This window comes from Cervus canadensis, chromosome 4, assembly GCF_019320065.1.
Source record: "Cervus canadensis isolate Bull #8, Minnesota chromosome 4, ASM1932006v1, whole genome shotgun sequence".
In the NCBI taxonomy this organism is placed as follows: Eukaryota; Metazoa; Chordata; class Mammalia; order Artiodactyla; family Cervidae; genus Cervus; species Cervus canadensis.
Window position 1 is genome coordinate 13757777 of NC_057389.1, and position 23651 is coordinate 13781427.

The window sequence follows — 23651 nt, forward strand, 5'->3', positions numbered from 1 at the left end:
CTGGCGAGGCCCTCAGGGTTGTGTCAAGTCGTTGCTGCTTATCCGTCTTATACACAGTAGTGTGTATTTATTAATCCCAAACTCCTAATTTCCCTCTCCCTGTTCCCCTTTGGTAACCGTAAGTTTGTTTTCTATGGCTGTGAGTCTGTTTCTGTTCTGTAAATAAGTTCATTTGTATCTTTTTTTTTTAGTGAATCTGAATATTTTGAGTCAAACAACAGACATTTGACTTCAGTGATCCTGCAGAATTTCTTCTCTTCCTTTAAAACATAAAATAGAGCCTAATAACAAAATAAGTTTTTTCATATTTCCATTATTCTTGTAAAAGAGTAAGAGGAATCAGGGTAAGTGCCAATGGATATCAAAACCTTCTCTAAGAGGAACTCCAACTCAAAGTATTATGAAGGCATTCTAACCAAATTAGTAAACTTGCAAGGATAAAGTTTCTACATGCTTCCTCAGAAAACACCACTCCAAAGTACTAACAGGAAATGTTTTCTTATTTATGTATACATGGCTTAATTCCAAAAATGATTTGAGGCAAGGCATAATGATATATACAACATATTGAGATTAAAAAATTGAGAAACTATAAAATAATTAAAACATTTGTTAGAAAAAATAAAGACATCAGTGCTAAGTGTGGGCCTTAAACTTGCTCTAAGCATCCTAGCAGTCAATAGAAAGAACTGAATTATATTATTTGATATCTATAAAATATTAACAACAACAATCATGTGCCTAAGAAAACTACTTTTATCTAACATATTCCTCCTGCTAGGGTTTGTAACAATCTCCTTACATTTACTTGTAAACAAGAACACTATTACTCAAGCTAAAGAGGGAAGAGAGAATACTATTATATTTCAGAGATTTCTACTGCCACATTTAAGGGAAGGATGTCATGGTATCAACACAACTAAATAAGTATACCTAGTTAAAACAAAGAACACCCAGTAAACATATTCCATAATAATATTTCCATGTATAATTTTTAGTAATTGATGCCCCTTAAGAAAATCTGTAAGAAAGACATCATTGATGTCAATGATGAATGACTTATCATTTAGATACTTTGAATGGGAGACTAGAACTTTTATACTTCATAGAGTTATAAATGTCTGTGGTGGAGAGAATAATGGCTCTCCAAAAGTGTCCATGTCTTAATACCAGAAACCTATGAATGTTACATGTCAAAAGGTACTTTGCAGATGTCATTAAGGAACTTGAGATGGTGAAATTATTCTGCATTACCTGGACTGGTTTATATAATCACAAGCGTCCTTCCAAGAGGGAGGGAGGAGGGGCAGAACTGGAGAGGTGAAGAGGGATTAGAGAAACAGAAGCTGGAGTGATATAAGGAAGGTGACACAAGCCACGGAAGGAGGTGGTCACCTCCTCCTTTAGACACTGCAAAAGGAAAGAAAATGAATTCTTCCCCAAAACTTTCAGAAAGAACGCAGCCCTGCTGATATCTTGATTTGAGGACTTCTGACCTCCAAAACTATAAGACAGTAACTTTGTGCTGTGTTAAGCTCACCAAATCTGTAGCAATTTGTTAGAGAAACAATGGCAACTAATTCAGTGACTACAAATTCAATATATTACCAATTGACCCCATGAATTTCTACCTAGATACTAAAAATATATTAGCGATAACTAGAACAAAAAAAATGCCATTTGCAGCAACAGGGATGAACCTAGAAATTGTCATACTAAGTGAAGTAAGTTTGTCTTCACAGAGAAAGACAAATATCATATGGTATCATTTACATGTAGAACCTAAAAAGATTGTACAAATGAACTTATTCATAAAGTAAAAATACAGTCGCAGATGTAGAAAACAAACGTATGGTTATGGGGGGTGAGGGGATAAATTGGAAGATTGGGTTAACACATATACACTACTATATATAAAGCAGATAACTAACAAAGACCCACTGTGTATCACAAGGAACTCTGCTCAACATAATGACCCATATGGGAAAAGGAACTAAAAAGCATGGGTATACGGATAACTGATTCACTTTGCTGTACACTTAAAACTAACACATGGTAAATCAACTAAGCACCAATAAAAATTATTTTTAAAATGAAATAATGTTCACTTTAATACATATCTCCTATAGTTTAGCTAAGCCACAAAATGAGCTCCAAGTATATCTAGATATTCTGAATATCCCAATTTTCAAAGTGTGCTTCGTAATACACCACTGGTTCTATGGGATGTTGAAAGGTGTTAAGCACACACACAAAAGAATTCTAAAAGTCCAATAACTTGAAAAAATTATACCATATAATTGTAGAACAATTGAAACTTTTTTTTTTTTAATTATCTCAAGAGTCTAGATTTACCAAGAAACTTTTTGGGTTATTCAAAGGATCCACATCTACCACCACCCCACTATCAGGAACAGGTAAAAGATGAAGGCAAAATAGTAGAATAAATGTACTAAATGACAGAATGAAAGTATCCTTCCAACTTTAGGAAATCTGGCTAACCAACCCTGTTCACAATTTCATACTCTCCAGCTCATGTTCACACATACCCTGTTCACTGAGCACAGGCCTTCTCAGCAAAGAGATTCTCAGATAACATAGCTGCTTCTTGGTGTCTCTGCCACCTGCCACTGACATAATCCATGAGAGCTTGCCCAAGATTTTATTTGGAGGAAAGACACAAGGACTACTCACCAATCAAACTGAAAAACATAAGCCATTTACCTCCCTTGTTTAACCCAGTCCCAAGTATGCAATTCATGCTCCCAACATACTCCACCCTCCCCCATCTAATTCTCTCCAACAATAGACAGGAAAACATTTGCCAAGAATATATTTAGGTGAACACAAATCTCCAACAGGGACACTGCAGAAACTTCAGACTTACCCCTAAGGAACAAGACTTCCGGGGGCACAGAATGCCAAGATTGTCAACAAGAGCCAAAGCTTGGTCTCTCATGAATACTACAGTAAAAATTTCAACAGATCTCTTTGCTACAGAGCTAATGAGTGCCATGTATCTTTAAGAGAAAAGGAAAGCAGTAGAGTGTTTTTCACAAATTTATGACCCAGAAACCTTCTTCTCTGGAACATTTACAGAATAGCATTTGGAAAACAGTTTGCTAGTTATATATGAAATTTCCTAAAATCAGTCAATTCCTTTGAGGATTATCATGTGAAAAGGGAAAAATAAAGAGCCTATGTAAAAAAAAATTTGTACATGGGAAAATTGAGAATTCATTTTAGCCAAATAACAAGATAAGAAAGCTTGTCTCTAGATATCAAGCAGGAGATTTGGGCCCTTACTGACGAACTAGCATAGCCAGGTTAACTCAAGTGAGGATAAATTAAGACTGCTCAGTTGTCAGGTGAACAATTAAAGCAGAAATTGAGGCCATGAGGCCAAGACAGGATCAGCATCAAGGAGGCCAACATTTGGCATGAAACTGACACAGGTATTAGAAAGCCAGGTCCCCACAAACCACCCCTAACTGCCAACTCAAATACAAAGGACAGAAGGTAAAACAACATGACTCAAAATCAGTGCCTCAGCACCATCCCACGTACTAAAAGTTTAAAAATGTAAGGAAAAAAATATTTCGGGCAAAATAAATGACATTCTGAAAAATGACTGTCATTATTTTTAAAACCATAGAAAATAGCCACATATATCTAACAAGCAAATAATAGCTCATCTACTGGGAATTGCATAGGCCTTTGGCCCAGAATAACTTCCTTACTTATAATCCTCTTGTTTTTCCTAAAGAACTTTAAAAAATACTATTTTTGAGAACTTTCCAAAAAATTAGCATAAAAAACTTTTTTTCCACAGAAAGTTATCAACCAAACTTCTCTGTTTCACAATAATTTTAAAGGTTATCCACCAAATGTTTATGTTCCAGGAAGAAAAACACAATTAAGAAGTATTTTTTTAAACTTAGGGAAGTCTATAAACACCCACAACTACACCCACTAACACATAAAACCCAAATTAGTGTAACACAGTTTAGTCTTTAAAAAAGAACTTCACAGCAAAGGGCAGCCATTATTGTCTTAGATGAGCTTATCTCTCTTTTGGTCATCAAGATGATGTCATTACATTACTTATATTTTCACAAAACACACTGTAAATATAATCACAATAATTAATATATTTTGTCAGTAAAACTCATCCATTCAACAGATATTTATTGAATGTTTTCTCTAAACAATGAGCTAACAATGGTGAATATCAATCTATGTGTCTGTCCATAACTTCATGCATTAAATTCTTCTCCCCACAGATATAAAGTTACTAGTGATCCCAAAAATAGTATTTTAGAGTTATGCATCTTTAGTTCTTTATGGAGATACATAAAGGGAAGGTAACTTTTCTAAATCATAAAGTGAGGCAATCTTTTAAGTCGTGTATTCTGGGAGGTTTACTATATTTTTATATGATTTTGGAGGACAGGCTTTCTTAAAATGTTGAATTAGTTTACCTGTTTTGTGAAGTTTATGAGTAGTAAATAATTTGGTCAGGTATTTTGAGACCAAAGAAATAATGTCAAAGAGAAAAAAAGCGTTTTAGTACATGCTGTCTTAGTATAAAGATCTATTTTAAAAGTTAAACAATTGATTTTTAAAAATAAAACTAAATCTACAGAGGTTTTTTTTTTTTTTTAATATGTCTATTTTTACTTAATGTTAAAGTGTGATAGTATTTCCACTTGATAAAGCATTTTAGCAGAAACACTTACCATAAAAGTAGCCATGAAAACTGAGATGGTACTTTGCAACCTGGAATATTTCAAAAGAAAATTGCCTAAACAAAAGATTTTTCAATAGCTAGACAAGCAGCTCTATTTGTAAAAAGGAAATTGCTTCCCAAAGAAATAACAGGAATGAACCTTAAATTCTTACAACTATAAATTATTTTTCTAAAAATATTGTGGTCTAGACACTTAATATGAAGATTAAACCAGATATTTTTGGAAAGTATTTTAACTGTGATTTAATAGCTATATTTCTCACTACAGTTATCTTTTAGATGTAATGTCATATTATATAAGTAATCTCAGTACACAAAGAGGGAGCACTGACACTTCTTGTAGGAGCAGGTAAACCATAGTATTATGTAATTTAAACAACACTCTCAGGCAAATCTTTTAACAACCAACAGTTTTTTCTAACTATGTAATCAACATTTGCGTTAGAGATAAAAACATTAACCCTCCTCCTATGAATCCTAAGTACTGAGGATTCAGTACAGTTTTGTTTTCTGTTTGTTTTTTTTTAATGTTTAATGAAGGAGGTTTTATTTTTTATCTTGTGCATAAATAAAGATATTAAGAATTATCTTAATTCAAAAAATTACACATTGTAAAGAACTGGGTGCACTAAGAGTAGTTTACTTAAAAATAAGGTTATTTGGACACGAAATTTATGTAGAGAAATTGGATTAAATCTACAGCTCATTCAGTCTAGTAATTTACAAACAACATAATATGCTATTATTCACATTCATGCACATGAAGAAACTGAAATTGAGAGATGTTAAGAAACTAGCCCAAGACCAAATAGCTTGTGAATAGCAGAAATGGGCCTCAGTCACCTTCAGTAGCCAAGAGTACCACCTGGGCCTTCCCAACACCAACATTTCCTGTTTCATTCCACAATGGACATCAAATTTCAATGTACTCTAAAAATACACAAAAATTCAGAGCAAATTCTATAAACCAGTTATGCTCAGCCTTGCAAAATCATTATTGGAAGTATTTATGTTTTCTTGGGCTAGAAAAATATTTCATAATTCACTAAGTTTTTGTTCTAATAAACTATTTTAAGCACAAGTTTCCTTTCAGGAAAAAATATATGCACACCCGTATTCATATACATAGAAAAGGAAAGTTAAGAGAGCTAAACATGCATCTCCCCAAAATTCACACAGGATAGAATCTCTAGTTCCATTCCCATAAGACAAAAAGCTCTTACCCAATCACGGTTCTCAAGCCTACTGAACGATATCTTCCCCGGGTCAAACCTCTTGGCCCCACAGGATGTGTCACAGAGGCAATCTCAAAGGCACCGAAGTGGGAGAAAATTCTCTTCAGTAGTATTCTTCACTAATTTTTTTTTAAATTAAAAAGAAACAGAAAAGCATTCTATATATAAAGAATAACTTCCCTTTCTCTTTTATTCAGAGGTTTGTTAGACTTACTCCAAGTATAAATTAAGCATTCCCACTATAAAATATTTAGGGCTTCATTTCAAATTCTTTTTTGTTGTTATAGTAATTCATATTCAGGCAGATTCCAGGCCTTCAAGGCAACATGAATTCATTTTTAAATCAATTTCCTTATTTAGTAGGAAGGCATAGAAGGTCCCAACTCCTCATGTAATGAGATTTTTCTCATTAAGAAAGGCTTTTAAATAAATTAAATCTAAGTGTTTTCCTAGTAATCCTAACACTTGTAATATGATGCTTATTTCAATCGCTAAAGAATCTGTTATCAATGTTTCTGTGAGTTTATCAATATACCCCAGCCTCCTTTTCACCTGTTTAGATTCTTGTGTTCCTTATAGACTGAACTCCTTTATCACCACCTCCCAAAGGTCTTTGTTAACTCTTGCTAGGTTAGTTAACTCTTCGTTAACTCTTGGAATAGGTGTCCTTGCAACGTGACGTTATAGCATCCTAGTGAAAAGCTCTGTTAGCATATTGTTCTAAGATAATATCTTTACATGCTTGTCCTCACTTATAGAATGCAAACCCGTGGAAGGCAGGAATCTTATCTTGCCTCTTAATTGCATTTAGTAAATACATTTGGAGGAAAGGAAGATTTTTAACAATTCAAATACAGTTCCTTTCCTTCCCTTCTCTTCCCTTATCCTCTTCTTCCTTTCTTTTCTGGATAATTCAGACCATTATCATGTGGGGCAGAACAAGACAGGCATCAAGGTATAAAACTCAAGCAGGGTGAGGAAGATATCCAAGTAAGAGGGCTCCCCAGTCTGAGAGTCAGTTCCTGAGTGAGGTCAGGAAAGCATTCAGGTGAGGGACAGACTTGGGGCAGGAAGTTGGAAGCCAAGTGGAGTGACACAGGGGTCACCTGCAGGAAGTACAGGTTACCCGAGCCACAGCAGGGAAAAGAAGGAGTCCATGGATTGTGGTAGCTTCTCAGTGTGAAATCAGAGCCCAAAAAGAGTGAAGAAGGGAAGAGCGCATCCACTGAACTTGGGCATCAGAGCTGTAGTTGGGTAGGGGCATGGCCACATGGAGCGGCACCCTGGATGGGGTGTCAGAGCCCAGGATATCCCACAGGATATCCTGCGGGAGGATATCCCACAGAGGGTCAGAGCCTGAGTGGAGTGATGCAGGCATCTATGCAAGAGTGGCAACCCAATGTGGAGATCAGAGTACCTAAGCCAGTGAGGATGACAAAAGAGTGATGGTCAGGAGCAGGAGTCTAGCCTGCACAGACAGAGGAAATGCTTCCATGCCAGGGCGTGGGGAGGTGTGTGAGGTGCTGCCTAAACACTGCGAGAAGAGCACTCGCACGGGTGTTCAGGGGATGTTGGCCAAGCCCTCTTACTGATAGACACTAGGACCTGGCCTGGGGCATCGGAACTAGGACCTGGCCCATTCCGATGTGGTGAGGGAGGCATCCACACAAGACAACAGTGACACTGGTTACATACTGGGGGGTTGAACAAGCAAGTAAACCTTAACAAAGACATAGTCATAAGAGCCGGAGTCAAGTTTCTGAACGTCTAGGAAGAGTAACCAATACAGAAGGGGCCAAGATGCAAATGAATCCTGAGGAATTTTGTTTCGGAATCTAAAGTCATCTGCAAGAACAAATGGGTAAGTCAAGTTATAAATGTTCTAAATTTTAAATGACTTTGAAGAATTGATTATCAGCATATTTTGAATACATCATAGTATATTTTAGATCATATGAAAATGTTTATATTATAGTGTATTCATCTTTGTAGATTTAAAGTTTTTGAAATAAAGCTTCAAAAGTATCAGTGGAGTGAGTGAGGAGGGTAACTCACTAAAGGTGGTAAATCCAGACCTTGGGAGACCTAGGGTGCTTTATCCCAGCTTCCCCTCCTCTCTGGCCCCACTCCCTGCCCCCAGGGTACAGAGTAAGTATATCAAGTGGGTAGAATGCCTTCTGATATGACCCTTAATCCCGTTCATATGGCTTTGTGTCCAGTTGCCCCACAGGACTGGCAAATCACGGCCACCATTCCTGTAAAGCACAGGAAAGGACGGACCACCGCAGCCCCCCGTCTGTCATCGTCTTCTCCAGTGCTCCTGTTCAAATAGCTCAGCAAATCAGCCAGTCAGCTGCCGGCCAACTACTTTTTGCAGAATCCCCATTCTCTATAAACAATTCACTTGGAAGCCAAATATAACCTTCTTCTCTCTCTCCCTGCCTTCCTCTCTCTGCAGAGTTCTCTTACATAAACCAGAGGAGTCTATAGTTAGAAGGGGCTGGTATGTGGTTGGGAATTGCCCATCTGGTTTGAGCCCTGGAGGGTCTGTCTCACTCCAGCTCTCTCTAGAATATGAGATGCTGGCTGTCCAATGTGTCCTTGGTTTTGTCCCCTAGTCCAGAGCAAAAGAAAAAAAGAAAGAGGAAAAAAAAGAAAAACCACTCAAAAGCCTAATACATAAACTAATGCAAAGGAAAATGAAACACAAAACTGGTGACCATGGTTAAAATCCAGTAGGAGACTGACTGACTGTCACAGGAAACCAGAAAAAAAAGGGAATTTACATAGGTACTGTCTGAATCTTTACCAAGACTATATTCACATATTATTTGTGTAATTTAAAGTAAATCAAAAGCAATGAAAAATTTAAAAACTAATTATTAACAGCCAAAAAAGTAACAGTGAATATAAATCACAGAATGAACTTTGTCACCCTAAAATCAATGAAACAAATTAAAAGATGAACAATTTGGCCATATAATGTAAATAAATGTATATAGGCTTAGCTCATAAAAATAGATTAAAAAAAAAAAACAAACATTAAAACCCTAATGGTTAAATGAGCTAAAAAATATGAGTTAACTATTCACAAAAGAAGAAAAATAATTGTATAAGTTTGAAAATTAACCAATATCTATTGCTTGCCTCAGGTATTGAATTATTGGTAGGGTTTCTTCCCTTCTTTTTTCTTATAACATTTCTATAATAAATATTTATATCTTTAAAATCAGGATAAAGAAAGAAACTTTTTAAACAGCCCCTCTCACTTTATCCAACCCAACCCAGCAAAAAAATACATATGTGTATATATACCAAATATACATTTTTTGTAAGAATCTCAATACTAGTGAAATAAACAGAAGTATAGAAAGAGCCCTTTTCCCAAAGAGACAATTAAAAAAAAAAAGAAAGCTTCAACCCACCATATAGATTATAATTGATTTTATACTAAAAAAAGTCACTGAATCTTTATTAGAGGAGTCTTATAAGAAATACCAACACATACGAAGAAATTTAAAAGTTGTTGAGTTAAACAATAAGTATGTTACTTTTTTCCATCAACTATTTCCTACAGCTTCTTACTGAAAAAGAAAATTTCTTTCCTCTGGCTTTCAATAATTCTGACATTTAATTTACTTCTTTTTTTTTTTTTTGAAACTTTATGTGCTTTTTCTGCCTTTACTTAATTTCTACATAAGGGGATCAGCTGCTAAAACCAAAAATATCATAAATTTTAAAATTAAAATGTCAATCTGTTTATAGAATATGGATAATGAAAACTCAATACATTCATTACAGTCATGAAATATAAATAACTTTACATAGCATATTTCCCCAAGAATAAGTGAACTATAATTTTTTTTAACTTCTATAATGTATTTTCTTTTTAAAGCTTATAGAGTTGGTCTTGGGTCTAAAATTAACCCATGAATCAACTAGCCAAATACAGAAGTATGGTCTATATCCATACAGAGAATTTTTTTCAAGAAGTTAACCCAAAACGAATCAAACATCAAGACATTTGCATCAATCATGCCAGCTGTCTGCTCTAAGGAAAACTGGAAGTGGAAGAAACAGGCAGTGATCAAACAGAAGACATGGGAGACGCCTATGAATATTAATGGAGAATCCTGACTTATTCCCAAAAGCATTCTTTGACAATTCAAAGACATGAAACCTGCCAGTCAATTCAATCTTTCAATCCATGCAGCTGGTAAAACCCTATCAACTGAAAAAGGAATGATAAATTACATATTTCTTGAAGCAAAGATATGATCAAAGAAAGTAATGCAGTTTTATGATACTATTTTAATAGTTTACACCAATCTTGAGTTATCCCTTTTAATTAAATCAAAAAGAACCAAGCTTTTTTTAACCTAACAAAGTTAAATACTATGCAACAGATACCCTGACACACTTATGTTTTAAATAGTGGGAAATTTTACTATCTTTTCCCACATATGAAAGTATTATTTTCATTATTCTAGTGTGGACTCAACTTCACCCAAACTCAAGAGGATAAAGAGAGTAGTGTTAAGCAAACTCTCCTTAGTGAACTGAGGAATACCTCATCCAGCTTCAACTCAGAGCCTGTAAGAGAGGAGTCAGAATTTTAGCAAACTAAAAATCTGTCAAGTAGAAAATAGCAGGCAGTCCTCCCCGGAGATCTGTGGGCACCGGACACAATGCGGGCAAGTAACGCGCCCCTGATCGCAGCGGGAAGGCTCGCAGACATGACACGTTCAGTGCCAAAGCGAGGGCTCTAATTAGCGAAGGGTTCCGGTCTGGCAGTCAAGGGCTTAACCTTCGTTGGGAAATAATGAGTCAGACGATGTTTGAAGCCTCCATGTAAGATTTAGAGAAGAACGGGGGTGCTGAGAACTGCCTCAAATGTGCTAAACTGACAGACACAGGTGACCGGACAATGAACTGCACAGTTGGCAGAGGAGGAGAAAATGTTTGGTACTTGCTTCCGTCCTCCAGAGCAGCGTTCCTCTTCAGCCCCTGAATTAAGATGAAACAAACTGATAGGCCATATTATGTGGTTGCGTTACTTTAAAGAAAGTAGAAGACTTGGTGGAGGAGATATATTTTCTGCAAATGTTTCTTAGACAACCAACTTTTAAGATAAGGGAATATCTGGGAACTTCTCTGAAGATGAGAGACAAATCTCAGTTTAAAGGCTAAAAAGTTCATTAGCAAACACAAATACTCTGTGATTAAAATTACCGAAATGGAAAGCGAGGCCAAGGACCCAAAGTCTAGGCAAATTAGAACATTTCCTTCTTGTCTTCTAATCTGAAAAATTACTACAGCTCCCAAAAGTTTCTTGTACACATGATTTTTAAAATTTTCTATTAGGGTTTATTACAGTATACTGAATATCCCTGTGTCATAAGTTGGACCTTGTTGTTTACCTATTTTGTATATATAGTAGTTTGTATCTGCTAATCCCAAACTTTCATACATCTCTCACTCCCTTTTCTCCACTGGTAATGGCAAATTTGTTTTCTGTCTGTGTGTCTGTTTCTGTTTCATAAATAAGTTCATTTATGTCATATTTTAGATTTCACATATAAGAAATATCATATGGCATTTGTCACTTTCTGACTTACTTAGGCATAGGTGATTTTTTACTCTTAACTGCACAAACTCTTTAAAGAGTAAAAATTATAGTACTCTGACTTTTTACTTCATGTAACTGAGTCTGGAGGGAAAACACTCATATCTGATTGCTCACCATAACAATATGCATTCTTTGATAAACTAAGTAAACAACTATTAATCATTTTTTCCTACTTCACCCACTCAGTGTTATACCCAACATGTGCTAAATCACTTCAGTCGTGTCCGACTCTTTGCAACCCCATGCACTGTAGCCCACCAGGCTCCTCTGTCCATGGGATTCTTCAGCAACAATACTGGAATGGGTTGCCATTTCCTTCTCCAGGGGATCTTCCCAACCTGGGGATCAAACTCAATCCCGAGTCTCTTACCTCCCCTGCAGGTGGATTCTTTACCACTAGCGCCACATGGGAAGCCGTATACATAAAATAGTTAAGACTTTTACGATGTTTTATAACCTGATATATATATTTGTAAACTCATACATATTTATATATATATATTTTTTACACACACCTACATATATATATATGTATGTATGTATAGTCTGTGTTATCTGAAAGCAAGTGACTAAATTTGAAAATCAGTTGCTCATAGAGAGTGAATGTAAACATTGTAGAGCAACACAAGGTTTCAGTTATATACTGAAGGCATATATGTGTGTGAATATATACATGTACTAACATTTCACTAGTTCTAATAATGCTGAGCTGTCTTCCAGTATTTGTTTGGAAGGTATAAAATCTCTCCACTCAATAGTAGAATGCTAATTAAGTCTGCTAAAAGATGTTTCTTAAGAATTACAAGCCCTAAGTAAATAAAATAATAGACCACTAATAATAAAGTCCAATAATTGGGGTTAAAATTTTTAAATGAAGAACACTGCAAGACAAATAACTGGTATAGGACTGTATTACCTTTCTAACGGGCAAAAAAATGTGAATTCTGAAATATATCTGTCCCCATGGATTTCGACTTAACTAAGGGATTGAAAACTGTACATTTGTTTTTCCAGTCAAAACACTGAGAATCAGGGTTATTGTTTTCTCTAATAGAAATATTTCAAAATAGAATGCATACGTAGACTCCAGAGAGGACAAGAAAAATGCCAAACTTGCATAAAGCTCTCCTTGTTCCTCTTCCCTTCCCTATCTGGACAGGGAACAATTTTCTTTTGCGGCAGCAATAGTAAATGCTCTGATGAACCATGACTCCAGAAGAAACAAATGCACTTTACCTGCCCCATCTCTTGTCAGGTGAAAGGAGAATTATACTTGGTGAATGTTCACAAGCACCTTGAGCCTTCTATCAGACCCCTCAGTGTTCAGAGATCTCATGGAACAGAGGTTCAGCTTAACCATAATATTGGGGAAATGACTTGGTGATTTTAAAAAGTTACACTAAGAGATGCATTTTTTGGAAGAAAGTTACTAAATTTGAAAGTCAACTGCTGCTTGTAGGGAGCAAATCTCAACAGTAAAGAGCACCATGAGGCTTCATTAGCTCATAGACACAAAACTGGCTGTTAAACTTCATACTGTGCATTTTGTTTGCCAACAAGTTTATCTGGAAAATATAAAGTGCTCCTATTCGTGACCAAAGAAGGTGATAGTTGTTATTACCTTCTACAGTCTGCTTGCTTTCTTATTAACTATATACATTACCTTAAAATTAATTAAGTACATGTTAATTAATATAGCTGTTGTATATTAGTATATTTTTTATCATTATTTGTCTTCTCTGCTAGAATATAAGCTCTACTATGGAAGAGATAGTCATAGTTGTTCGCCGAGCATGTAGAACAGTGCCTGGCATACTTCACAAAAATTGTGGAATGAATAACTAAAATATAAAAGTGAAAATTAAAAGAAGGAAAATAATTCCATTGAAGACATGTTGAAATACAACAAAATCAGATAATTTTTAAAAATCATCTCCAGAAAGAGTTAATTTGTTCTCTTTAAGGAAAAAGTGCCACACAACCAGGGTCTCTAGCATCTCTCTCAGCGGGAGAAAGCCTTCCTCATGGTGGACAAGTCTTAACACAGGGGTCTCTCCTCCCTGCAGACCTTGGCTCCAGTTCACCACTCTCAAGGTAGTAATCCCATACCTGGCTCTGGTACTTTCCATCTGAACTGATTCTACCATAAAATTTATACTGCCACTTATTCAAGGGAATAAACATGGATTAAATGTTTAGCCCCAAGGTCCTGGAAGCATGTTTGAATAAGAGTTGGAGCCAAAAAATTAGACATGGATTGAGACTATAAAGATTTCTGTGTTCTCTCTGCTTATTCAAGCTTGAATTTTGAGGTAACCTATGAAAAATACAACTGCAGATTTTGGTTCAATCACAACTTGATCATTAAATATCATTTAAATATGAGCTATAGCTTTCCTGAAACATAAAAACAGGTCAAAATGTTTGGTAAGCTATAGATAACTATTGAGTGTATTAGACAACTTAGGAAAGCTTGTGATGAATTTTGTGATGGGTAAAATTGAATCCCTTCTTCCTAACTACAACACCTCTCCATCTCTACATATACTTACTAAAACCCCCACCCACAGCCTCAATGTCACCACTAAAGAAAGTATTGCCTTGAAGACATCAATGGCTTCCTTCTTAACAAATCTTCTTAATGATTCTTTGGCCAGCATTTCATAATTTGTATTGCCTTAGTTTAGGTGACCTTACACAATCCCAGATATTTTCCTGCTTTTACAAAGATCTGAGACATTTAAGAGCACTGCTCACTGAAGTCAGCCAATGGGGCTAAGTTTTCTCTTTTGTTCTTTTAATTTCCATTGACAACTCACACATAATAATGTCACCTACTAGAGTGTGTTTTCTTCAAAGCTATCATTTTGATGCCCAATGAGCATTTGTTGAATGAGTGAATCCTATTCTAGCTATCATCAAAACTCATGCTTGTCACATGGAATTATGAGATGCTGATTAAAAATATGCCAAAAGAAAAAGTTAATTAATATTAAATCTTAACAAAGAATACATAAGCTTACATATATACTTATACAAAGTAAGAAATCACCTAATATGCTTCCTATTAAGGGAACAGGGTTTCCATCCCCCAAACCCCTATAAAAGCAAACAGTGGAGTTGCAAAGGTGAGTGGTTTGCCTTGCTATTCTTGCCACTGCCTCCTATGATTCTTCTTTTTGTGCTTACTTGCTCACTGAAGCTAGAAGGTGAAAGTGACAGTCGCTCAGTCGTGTCCGACTCTTTGCCACCCCATGGACTATACAGTCCATGGAATTCTCCAGGCCAGGATACTGGAATGGATAGCCTTTCCCTTCTCCAGAGGATCTTCCCAACCCAGGGATCGAACCCAGCTAGAGGCTGGTGTTAAACAATACAACACACTCCTGAATGTTCCCTGTGAGACTAGAAGACACAACAGGCATATCTCATATGGCATACCTGGGTTTAGACCTGTCTTAGATCCACTTCCACAGACCTCCAACACTACAGAACACTTTGAGTCCTTCCATTGCCTCAAAAAGTAATAGATTCAACACATCTTCCTATTCCAAACAAGGTTTTCCCATTCTTTTCAAAAGTTTAAATCAAAACAAAAGTTAAAAAAATGTATCTTGCATTCTTTTTTTTTTAGAATTTATGAGATTTTTTTTCATTTATTTATATTAGTTGGAGGCTAATTATTTTACAATATTGTAGTGGTTTTTGCCATACATTGATATGAATCAGCCATGGATTTACATGTACCCCTATCCTACATTCTAAATAACTCATCTTAATGATTCTTCTTTTTATTGGCCAGGCTATTCCCTAAAATGCCCACATTCACCATATTAGGCTAGCTCCATAGCAAACTTGAAGTAAACATGTTTTTTTAATATGCTGAATCATACCCACCTCAAAAAATTCACATGTTGAAGTTTTTATCCCTTCTTATATTTAAAGAACTCATATGACTAAGTCACACTCAGAAAACTGTTTTAAGATTAACTGTTTGGGATCTTAATTACATCTGCAAAATCCCTTCACGTTGATTTTGTTGAATAACTAGGTGAATGTATGTATGTACACAGGGACCAGAAATCTTAGGGACCATCTTAGAGTTCAGTCTACTACTCTAACACTTTTGGTTTTGCTTTTAAGGAGAATAGAGTAAAAGTGGGTTGAAGGGGATAGAGAAGGGTTCTGTTTCTTAACAAATCCATTTGTTTTGTGGAAATACACACAAAAAATGAAAGCTACGACACAAGAGTAGTCGTCTAAAATTTTAAATAGCATGAAAAACAGAAACAGAAAAGTAGAACAAAGAGGAGAGTCTGGGTTTTTAGTTTTACTTTTGGATTTTTCTTTTTGTTGTTTTTTAGCAAATCAAGTGACAAATCTGGAACTTCAAGTCAAAATGTTTTTTAAAAGAAAGAAAGTTTACCTTTTGAAAAAGAGAATTCAATTATATCTAAATTTAGAGTATAGGTCAAGCTCTTTCTATGCTTTCCTAGAAAATAAAAAAGGAAAGGCAAAGAAATCTTACCTAAAAATCCAAATCCAATATTAGTTTATGGACGTTCTGATTATCTTGGATATTTTCTGGTTAAAAGCATATCTTGTTAAATGTCTCAGCTATACAATATATTTTAAAAGAGAGAATGAGTAAAATGAACCATTTCTAGTCTCTTAAGAAATAAAACTGTTCTAAAATTTTTCTCTGGATTAGTGATATAAAAGTGAAGCATTGCCCTCTAGAGGATTCAAAGAACTTTCTAGACCAGGCAACTATTTCATAATAATGTAATGTTGCTATATACATACTGTCCTGCTAATTTCAGGTTTATGTTCTTCTGTGAGGCACAGAAAAGAAATAGAAACTAGCTTTGGTGTAGGGAATGCTAAAAAAATTTTTTAACAAACTTAGAATTTCTCAAGAGTTTGGTAAACTCTAATATTTGGTACATTACTTTATAAACTTTTGATCAGTGTATTTGCACTGTAATCATGAAATAAAGGTCTGTCTTAGAAAACGAAGAATTTTCAGTTTTCTTAAAATGTGTAGATTTAAATCTAATAAAGTCTGGTAGACTTTTAACCAGCTACTAAAGCAACAGAACCATGTGTATGTACCATACATCTGATCTTAAATTATAAAGTGACTACAAAACTGAACCATGCAATTTTTCTACCATATTCAACCTTAATATTTAGGAAGTTTAAAAGCAAGTGAAAAAATAGAAGAGAAAATTTCAATGGATATTTTGGCAATCCAATCCAAGAATTTCCCTATTACCAGAAGCGTTTTCAGCCTGATGACATTCCCCCAAGAGTCAAAATCAGAAGCCAGAGCAAGTGTTGTTTAAACACCTGGGTCTCTGCCTTTAACATAATTAGTCGGTTATTCTCAAATTATTCTCCCCAGAACTACAATCAGAGAGTCATGGGCATGTCTAATCATGTTTCCACCAGACTAGACTTTCCCTTACTTTCCTGTTAGGGTTTCATACAAACTTAAACAATTCCAGGCTTTAAAAATGAAGAAGGGAAGGGAAAAGGAAAGGAGGGAAAGAAGGAAGGAAGAGAAAGGGAGAGAGGGAGGGAGAGGAGGGAAGAGGAGGAGAAAAGGCAGCTTAAAAAACTGTTGGCTCTTAACATTTCCTTCTTCACTTGTATAACTATTTCTTTTACTTTCATCTCTCCTGTGTTGGCAACAGTGAAGATCTGGTTGCTTCAGTCTGTTTCCTAAAATGAGAGGTAACAGCCTGCCAATGCAGGAGACTTAAGAGACGTGGGTTCGATCTCCAGGTCAGGAAGATCCCCTGGAGAAGGAAATGGCAACCCACCCCAGTATTCATGCCTGGAGAATCCTATGGACAGAGGAGCGTGGCGGGCTATGGTCCACAGGATCACGAAAAGTCATATACGACTACAGTGACTTTGCACAAAACCAAGCCTGGCACAAAGAGATGAAAGCAAAATACAGCATTATAGACATATCCTACATCATATTAATAAAAGACTTGTAGAAAATACACAGAACATTTTACAATGGGGTCTAAACACACTATATGATGCACAAGGCTTCTTGGTGTAACGTGGCATTTTTCTCCCTCAACAAATACCTGGTAGCTATCTCACACAGTTTCTATAATTAGATGTGTGTCCCTTTTCCTTCTGGGCTTCCCAACTGGCAATAGTGGTAAAGAACCCACCTACCAACACAGGAGACACAAGAGACTCGGATTCAATCCCTGGGTTGGGAAGATCCCCTGGAGGAGGGCATGGGAACACTCCAGTGTTCTTGCCGGGAAGATCCCACAAACAGAGGAGCCTGGCAGACTACAGTCCATAGGGTCTCATAGGTCAGACACAAATGGAGCAATCTAGCACACATGCACGCTCTTCTTTCTGTCTTACTCCAGAGTTCCACGGTATACTTATATAGTATAAATGTTTTCAATATTTCAGTGCAGTCAGTTCAGTCGCTCAGTTGTGTCCGACTCTGTGACCCCATGCATCACAGCACGCCAGGCCTCTCTGTCCATCACAAACTCCTGGAGTTTACTCAAACTCATGTCCATCGAGTCGGTGATGCCATCCAACCATCTCATCCTCTGTCGTCCCCTTCTCCTCCTGCCCCCAACCCCTCCCAGCTTCAAAATTTACAGACCTACAAATATGTCACAAAACAGCAGGATGAAAGGTTTTAATGAACCATAGAGGGAAACTGCCAACAGAAGTTTTTGGTTTGCCTCTCTCTGTTGATTTTCCATAAGAAAAGGATTAAGTTCAGTGACTCAGTCATGTCCAACTCTCTACGACCCCATGGATTGCAGCATGCCAGGCTTCCCTGTCCATCACCAACTCCCAGAGTTTACTCAAACTCATGTCCATCTAGTTGGTGATGCCATCCAACCATCTCATCCTCTGCCATCCCCTTCTCCCCCACCTTCAATCTTTCCCAGCATCAGGGTCTTTTCAAATGAGTCAACTCTTCGCATCAGGTGGCTAAAGTATTGGAGTTTCAGCTTCAACATCAGTCCTTCCAATGAATACTCAGGACTGATTTCCTTTAGGATGGACTGGTTGGATCTCCTTGCAGTCCAAGGGACTCTCAAGAGTCTTCTCCAACACCACAGATCAAAAGCATCAGTTCTTTGGCACTCAGCTTTCTTTACAGTCCACCTCTCACATCCATGCCTGACTACTGGAAAAACCATAGCTTTCACTATATGGACCTTTGTTGACAAAGTAATGTCTCTGCTTTTTAATGTGCTGTCTAGCTTGGACACAGCTTTTCTTCCAAAGAGCAAGCGTCTTTTAATTTCATGGCTGAAGTCACCATCTGTAGTGATTTTGGAGCCCAAGCAAACAAAGTCTGTCACTGTTTCCATTGTTTCCCCATCTATTTGCCATGAAGTAGTGGGACCAGATGCCCTGATATTCATTTTTTGAATGTAAAATTTTAAGCCAACATTTTCACTCTCCTCTTTCACTTTCATCAAGAGGCTCTTCACTTTCTCCATAAGGGTGGTGTCATCTGCATATCTGAGGTACTGGTATTTCTCCCGGCAATCTTGATCCTAGTTTGTGCTTCATCCAGCTGGCATTTTGCTGGAGGTACTCTGCATATAAGTTAAATAAGCAGGGTGACAATATACAGCCTTGATACACTCCTTTCCCAATTTGCAATCTGTTGTTCCATGTCCAGTTCTAACTGTTGCTTCTTGACCTGCATACAGGTTTTTCAGGAGGCAAGTAAGGTGGTCTGGTATTCCCATCTCTTTAAGAATTTTCCACAGTTTGTTGTGATCTACACAGTTAAAGGTTTTGGCATAATCAATACAGCAGAAGTAGATGTTTTCTGGAATTCTCTTGCTTTTTCTATGATCCAATGGATTAAACTACAACAAAGGATTAAACTACTCTTTAGAACAGGATCTCTTTTTTTGCATCTTGAAATTCAACCATACTGTAAAATTTTCAGTTACTTGTTTGGAATGCAAAGATTCTTTGACTAGGGCATAAGGAATCTTATGACACTACTTACTTGGAATCATGGAATCCAAATTGGCTAAGACTTATGATAATCCTGGCCTGTTTTCATCCTCTCTTCACCAGTTATCAGATGTGGTGGTACCACCACAGAAGAAATGAAACCTTTCTTGAATAAGTCTTAGAACATCCCTTCCAATTTCTCCTGACATTTACAGAAGTTTCTTACTACTCTAAGCTTGCAGTTAGAAAGCATTTCACAAGTCCTTCTATTTTCTTATCAAACCAGTTGAGTCCAACTCCATCACTGCTCTACCTTCAACCTACCCCATCCTCTCCTCCAACCCCACCTGGTTAGCCCTAAATCCCTTCTTCCCCCCAACTCAGTCACCTCATCTTTTTCTACTGCCAAATAATTTGTCTTCACATACAGGATATAAAAATAACCCTCTCACTTAAGAAAATATCTGATATAACTAAGCAGAAATGCAATTAGAATAGACAAAGAATTACAGAAGGATAAGATTGTATATCAGAAACTTCTACAAAAAATATTGAGTAGTACTGATGTTTAAAATTAGTCAGTGATTCCTGTCACAACCCAGTTGCCTATTCAAACCCTATCCATGATTTCTTTTCACACAAGCTTAGAATATGCAATAATGTTATACTATCTTCAATAAATCATTTTCAAAATTAATCATGCCCTTTAAAGGTCTCCCTAAATATGATCAAATCCTCAATGTGTGACTGACTGCATGACAGGTTAAACAATATACAATGGATACTAGTGTTCCAAAAATACCCAAAGCATCCTGGAAAGAAAGGAGGCCTGGTACTATCCCCTGCATATGAGTGTGTGTGGGTGTGAGTGCTAAATTATTTCAGTTGTGTCCAACTCTGTGCTACCCTATGGACTGTAGCCTGCCAGGCCCTTCTGTCCATGGGATTCTCCAGGCAAGAAAAACAGAGTGGGTTGTGATGCCCTCCTCCATCGCATCTTCCCAACTCAGAATCAAACCTGGGTCACATAACTCCTGCAATGCAGGTGGGTTCTTTACCACTGAGCCAGCAGGGAAGCTCACTATCCCCTTATTGTTCTTCAGTCGCTCAGTCGCGTCCGACTCTTTGCGACCTCATGGATTGCAGCACGCCAGTCTTCCCTGTCCTTCACCATCTCCAAGAGCTTGCTCAAACTCACGTCCACTGAGTCAGTGATGCCCTCCAACCATCTCGTCCTCTGTCGTCCCCTTCTCCTCCTGCCTTCAATCTTTCCCAGAATGAGGATCTTTTCCAATGAGCTGGCTCTTCGCGTCATTTGGCCAAAGTATTAGAGTTTCAGCTTCTCAGTATCAGCTCTTCCAAGGAATATTCAGGGTTGATTTCCTTTAGGATTGACTAGTTGGATCTCCTTGCAGTCCAAGAGACTCTCAAGAGTCTTCCCAACACCACAGTTCAAAAGCATAAATTCTCTAGTGCTCAGACTTCCTTTTGGATCTGAATCGCACATCTGTACATGACTCTTGGAAAAACATAGCTGTGACAATACGAACCTTTGTCAGCAAAGTAATGTCTCTGCTTCTTAATGCATTATCTAGGTTTGCCACAGTTTTGCTTCCAAGGAGCAAGTGTCTTTAATTTCATGGCTGCAGTCATTGTCTGCAGGGATTTCGGATCTCCCAAAAATAAAGTCTTTCACTGTTTCCATTGTTTCCCCATCTATTTGCCTTGAAGTGATGTGACCAGATGCCATGCTCTTAGTTTTTTGAATGTTGAGACTTAAGCCAGCTTTTTCACTCTCCTCTATCACTTTGATCAAGAGGCTCCTTAGTTCCTCTTCGCTTTCTGCCATAAGGATGGTGTCATCTGCCTATCTGAGGTTATTGACATTTCTCCCAGCAATCTTGATTCTGGTTTGTGCTTCATTCAGCCTGGCATTTCACAGATGTACTCTGCATATAAGTTAAATAAGCAGGGTGACAATATACAGCCTTGATACACTCCTTTCCCAATTTTGAATCAGTCTGTTGTTCCATTTCCAGTTCTGTTGCTTCTTGACCTGCATACAAGTTTCTCAGGAGGCAGGTAAGGTGGTCTGGTACTCCCATCTCTTGAAGAATTTTCTGCTGGAAAAGATGGTAGGTGATGGAGTGGCTATGCAGTGCTGGAAGAGTGGCTGTGTGGCGCCGGAATGACTTTGAGGAGATAACCCACATCCAAGGGCAAAGGAGAAGCCCCAGCAAGACTGTAGGAGGGGCGAAATCACATTTAGACTCAAACCCCATACCTGCCAGAGAAGCTCAAAGGGTTCAAACATACCTTGTGCACACAAGGATCCAGAGACCCCACAGAGACTGAGACAGACCTGTGTTTTAGTGTCTCCTGGGGAGGTGTGGGTCAGCAGTGGCCTGCCACAGGGGCAGGGGCTCTGGGTGCAGCAGACCTGGGTATGGCATAAGCCCTCTTGTAGGAGGTCGCCATTAACCCCACCATAGAGCTGCCAAAACTTACACAGGACTGGGGAAACAGACTCTTGGAGGGCACAAACAGAACCTCATGCTCACCAGGATGCAGGACAAAAGAGCGGTGACCCCACAAGAGACTAACCCAGACTTAGCTATGAGTGTCCAGGAGTCTCCGGCAGAGGTGTGAGTCAGCGGTGTCCTGCTGCAAGGCTGGGGGCACTGAGTGTAGCAGTGTGTGCATGGGACCTTCTGAAGGAGGTCTCCATTATCTTCATTACCTCCACCATAGTTTGACCTCAGGTCAAACAACAGAGAAGGAACACAGCCCCACCCACCGACAGAAAATGGATTAAAGATTTGCTAACCATGGCCCTGCCCATCAGAACAAGACCTAGTTACCCCCTCAGTCAGTCTCTCCCATCAGAAAGCTTCCATAAACCTCTTATCCTTCTCCAACAGAGGGAAGACAGACTGAAAACCACAATCACAGAAAACTAACCGATCTGATCACATGGACCACAGCCTTGTCTAACTCAATGAAACAATGAGCCATGCCATGCAGGGCCACCCAAGACAGACAGGTCATGGTGGATAGTTCTGACAAAATGTGGTCCACTGGGAAGGGAACAGCAAACCACTTCAGTATTCTTGCCTTGAGAACCCCATGAAGAGTTCAGTTCAGTTCAATCACTCAACTGTGTCTGACTCTTTGCGACCCCATGAACTACAGCACTCCAGGCCTTGCTGTACATCACCAGCTCCCAGAGTTTACTCAAACTCATGCCCATTGAGTCAGTGATGCCATCCAACCATCTCATCCTCTGTTGTCCCCTTCTCCTCCTGCCCTCAATCCCTCCCAGCATCAGGGTCTTTTCCAATGAGTCAGCTCTTCACATCAGGTGGCTAAAGTATTGGAGTTTCAGCTTCAGCATCAGCCCTTCCAATGAACACCCAGGACTGATCTCCTTTAGGACTGGTTGGATCTCCTTGCAGTCCAAGGGACTCTCAAGAGTCTTCTCCAACACCACAGTTCAAAAGCATCAATTCTTTGGCACTCAGCTTTCTTTATAGTCCAACTCTCACATCCATACATGACTACTGGGAAAACCATAGCTTTGACTAGACGGACCTTTGTTGGCAAAGTAATGCCTCTGATTTTTAATATGTTGTCTAGATTGGTCATAACTTTCCTTCCAAGGAGTAAGCATCTTTTAAATTCATGGCTGCAGTCATCATCTTCAGTATGAAAAGGCAAAAAATAGGACACTGAAAGATGAACTGCCCAGGTCAGTAAATGCCCCACACGCTACTGGAGATCAGTGGAGAAATAACTCCAGAAAGAATGAAGAGGCGGAGCCAAAGCAAAAACAACACCCAGTTGTGGATGTGACTGGTGATAGAAGTAAAGTCCAATGCTGTAAAGAGCAATATTGCATAGGAACCTGGAATGTTAGGTCCGTGAATCAAGGCAAACTGGAAGTGGTCAAACAGGAGATGACAAGAGTGAATGTCGACGTTCTAGGAATCAGTGAACTAAACTGGACTGGAATGGGTGAATTTAACTCCGATGACTATTATATCTACTGCTGTGG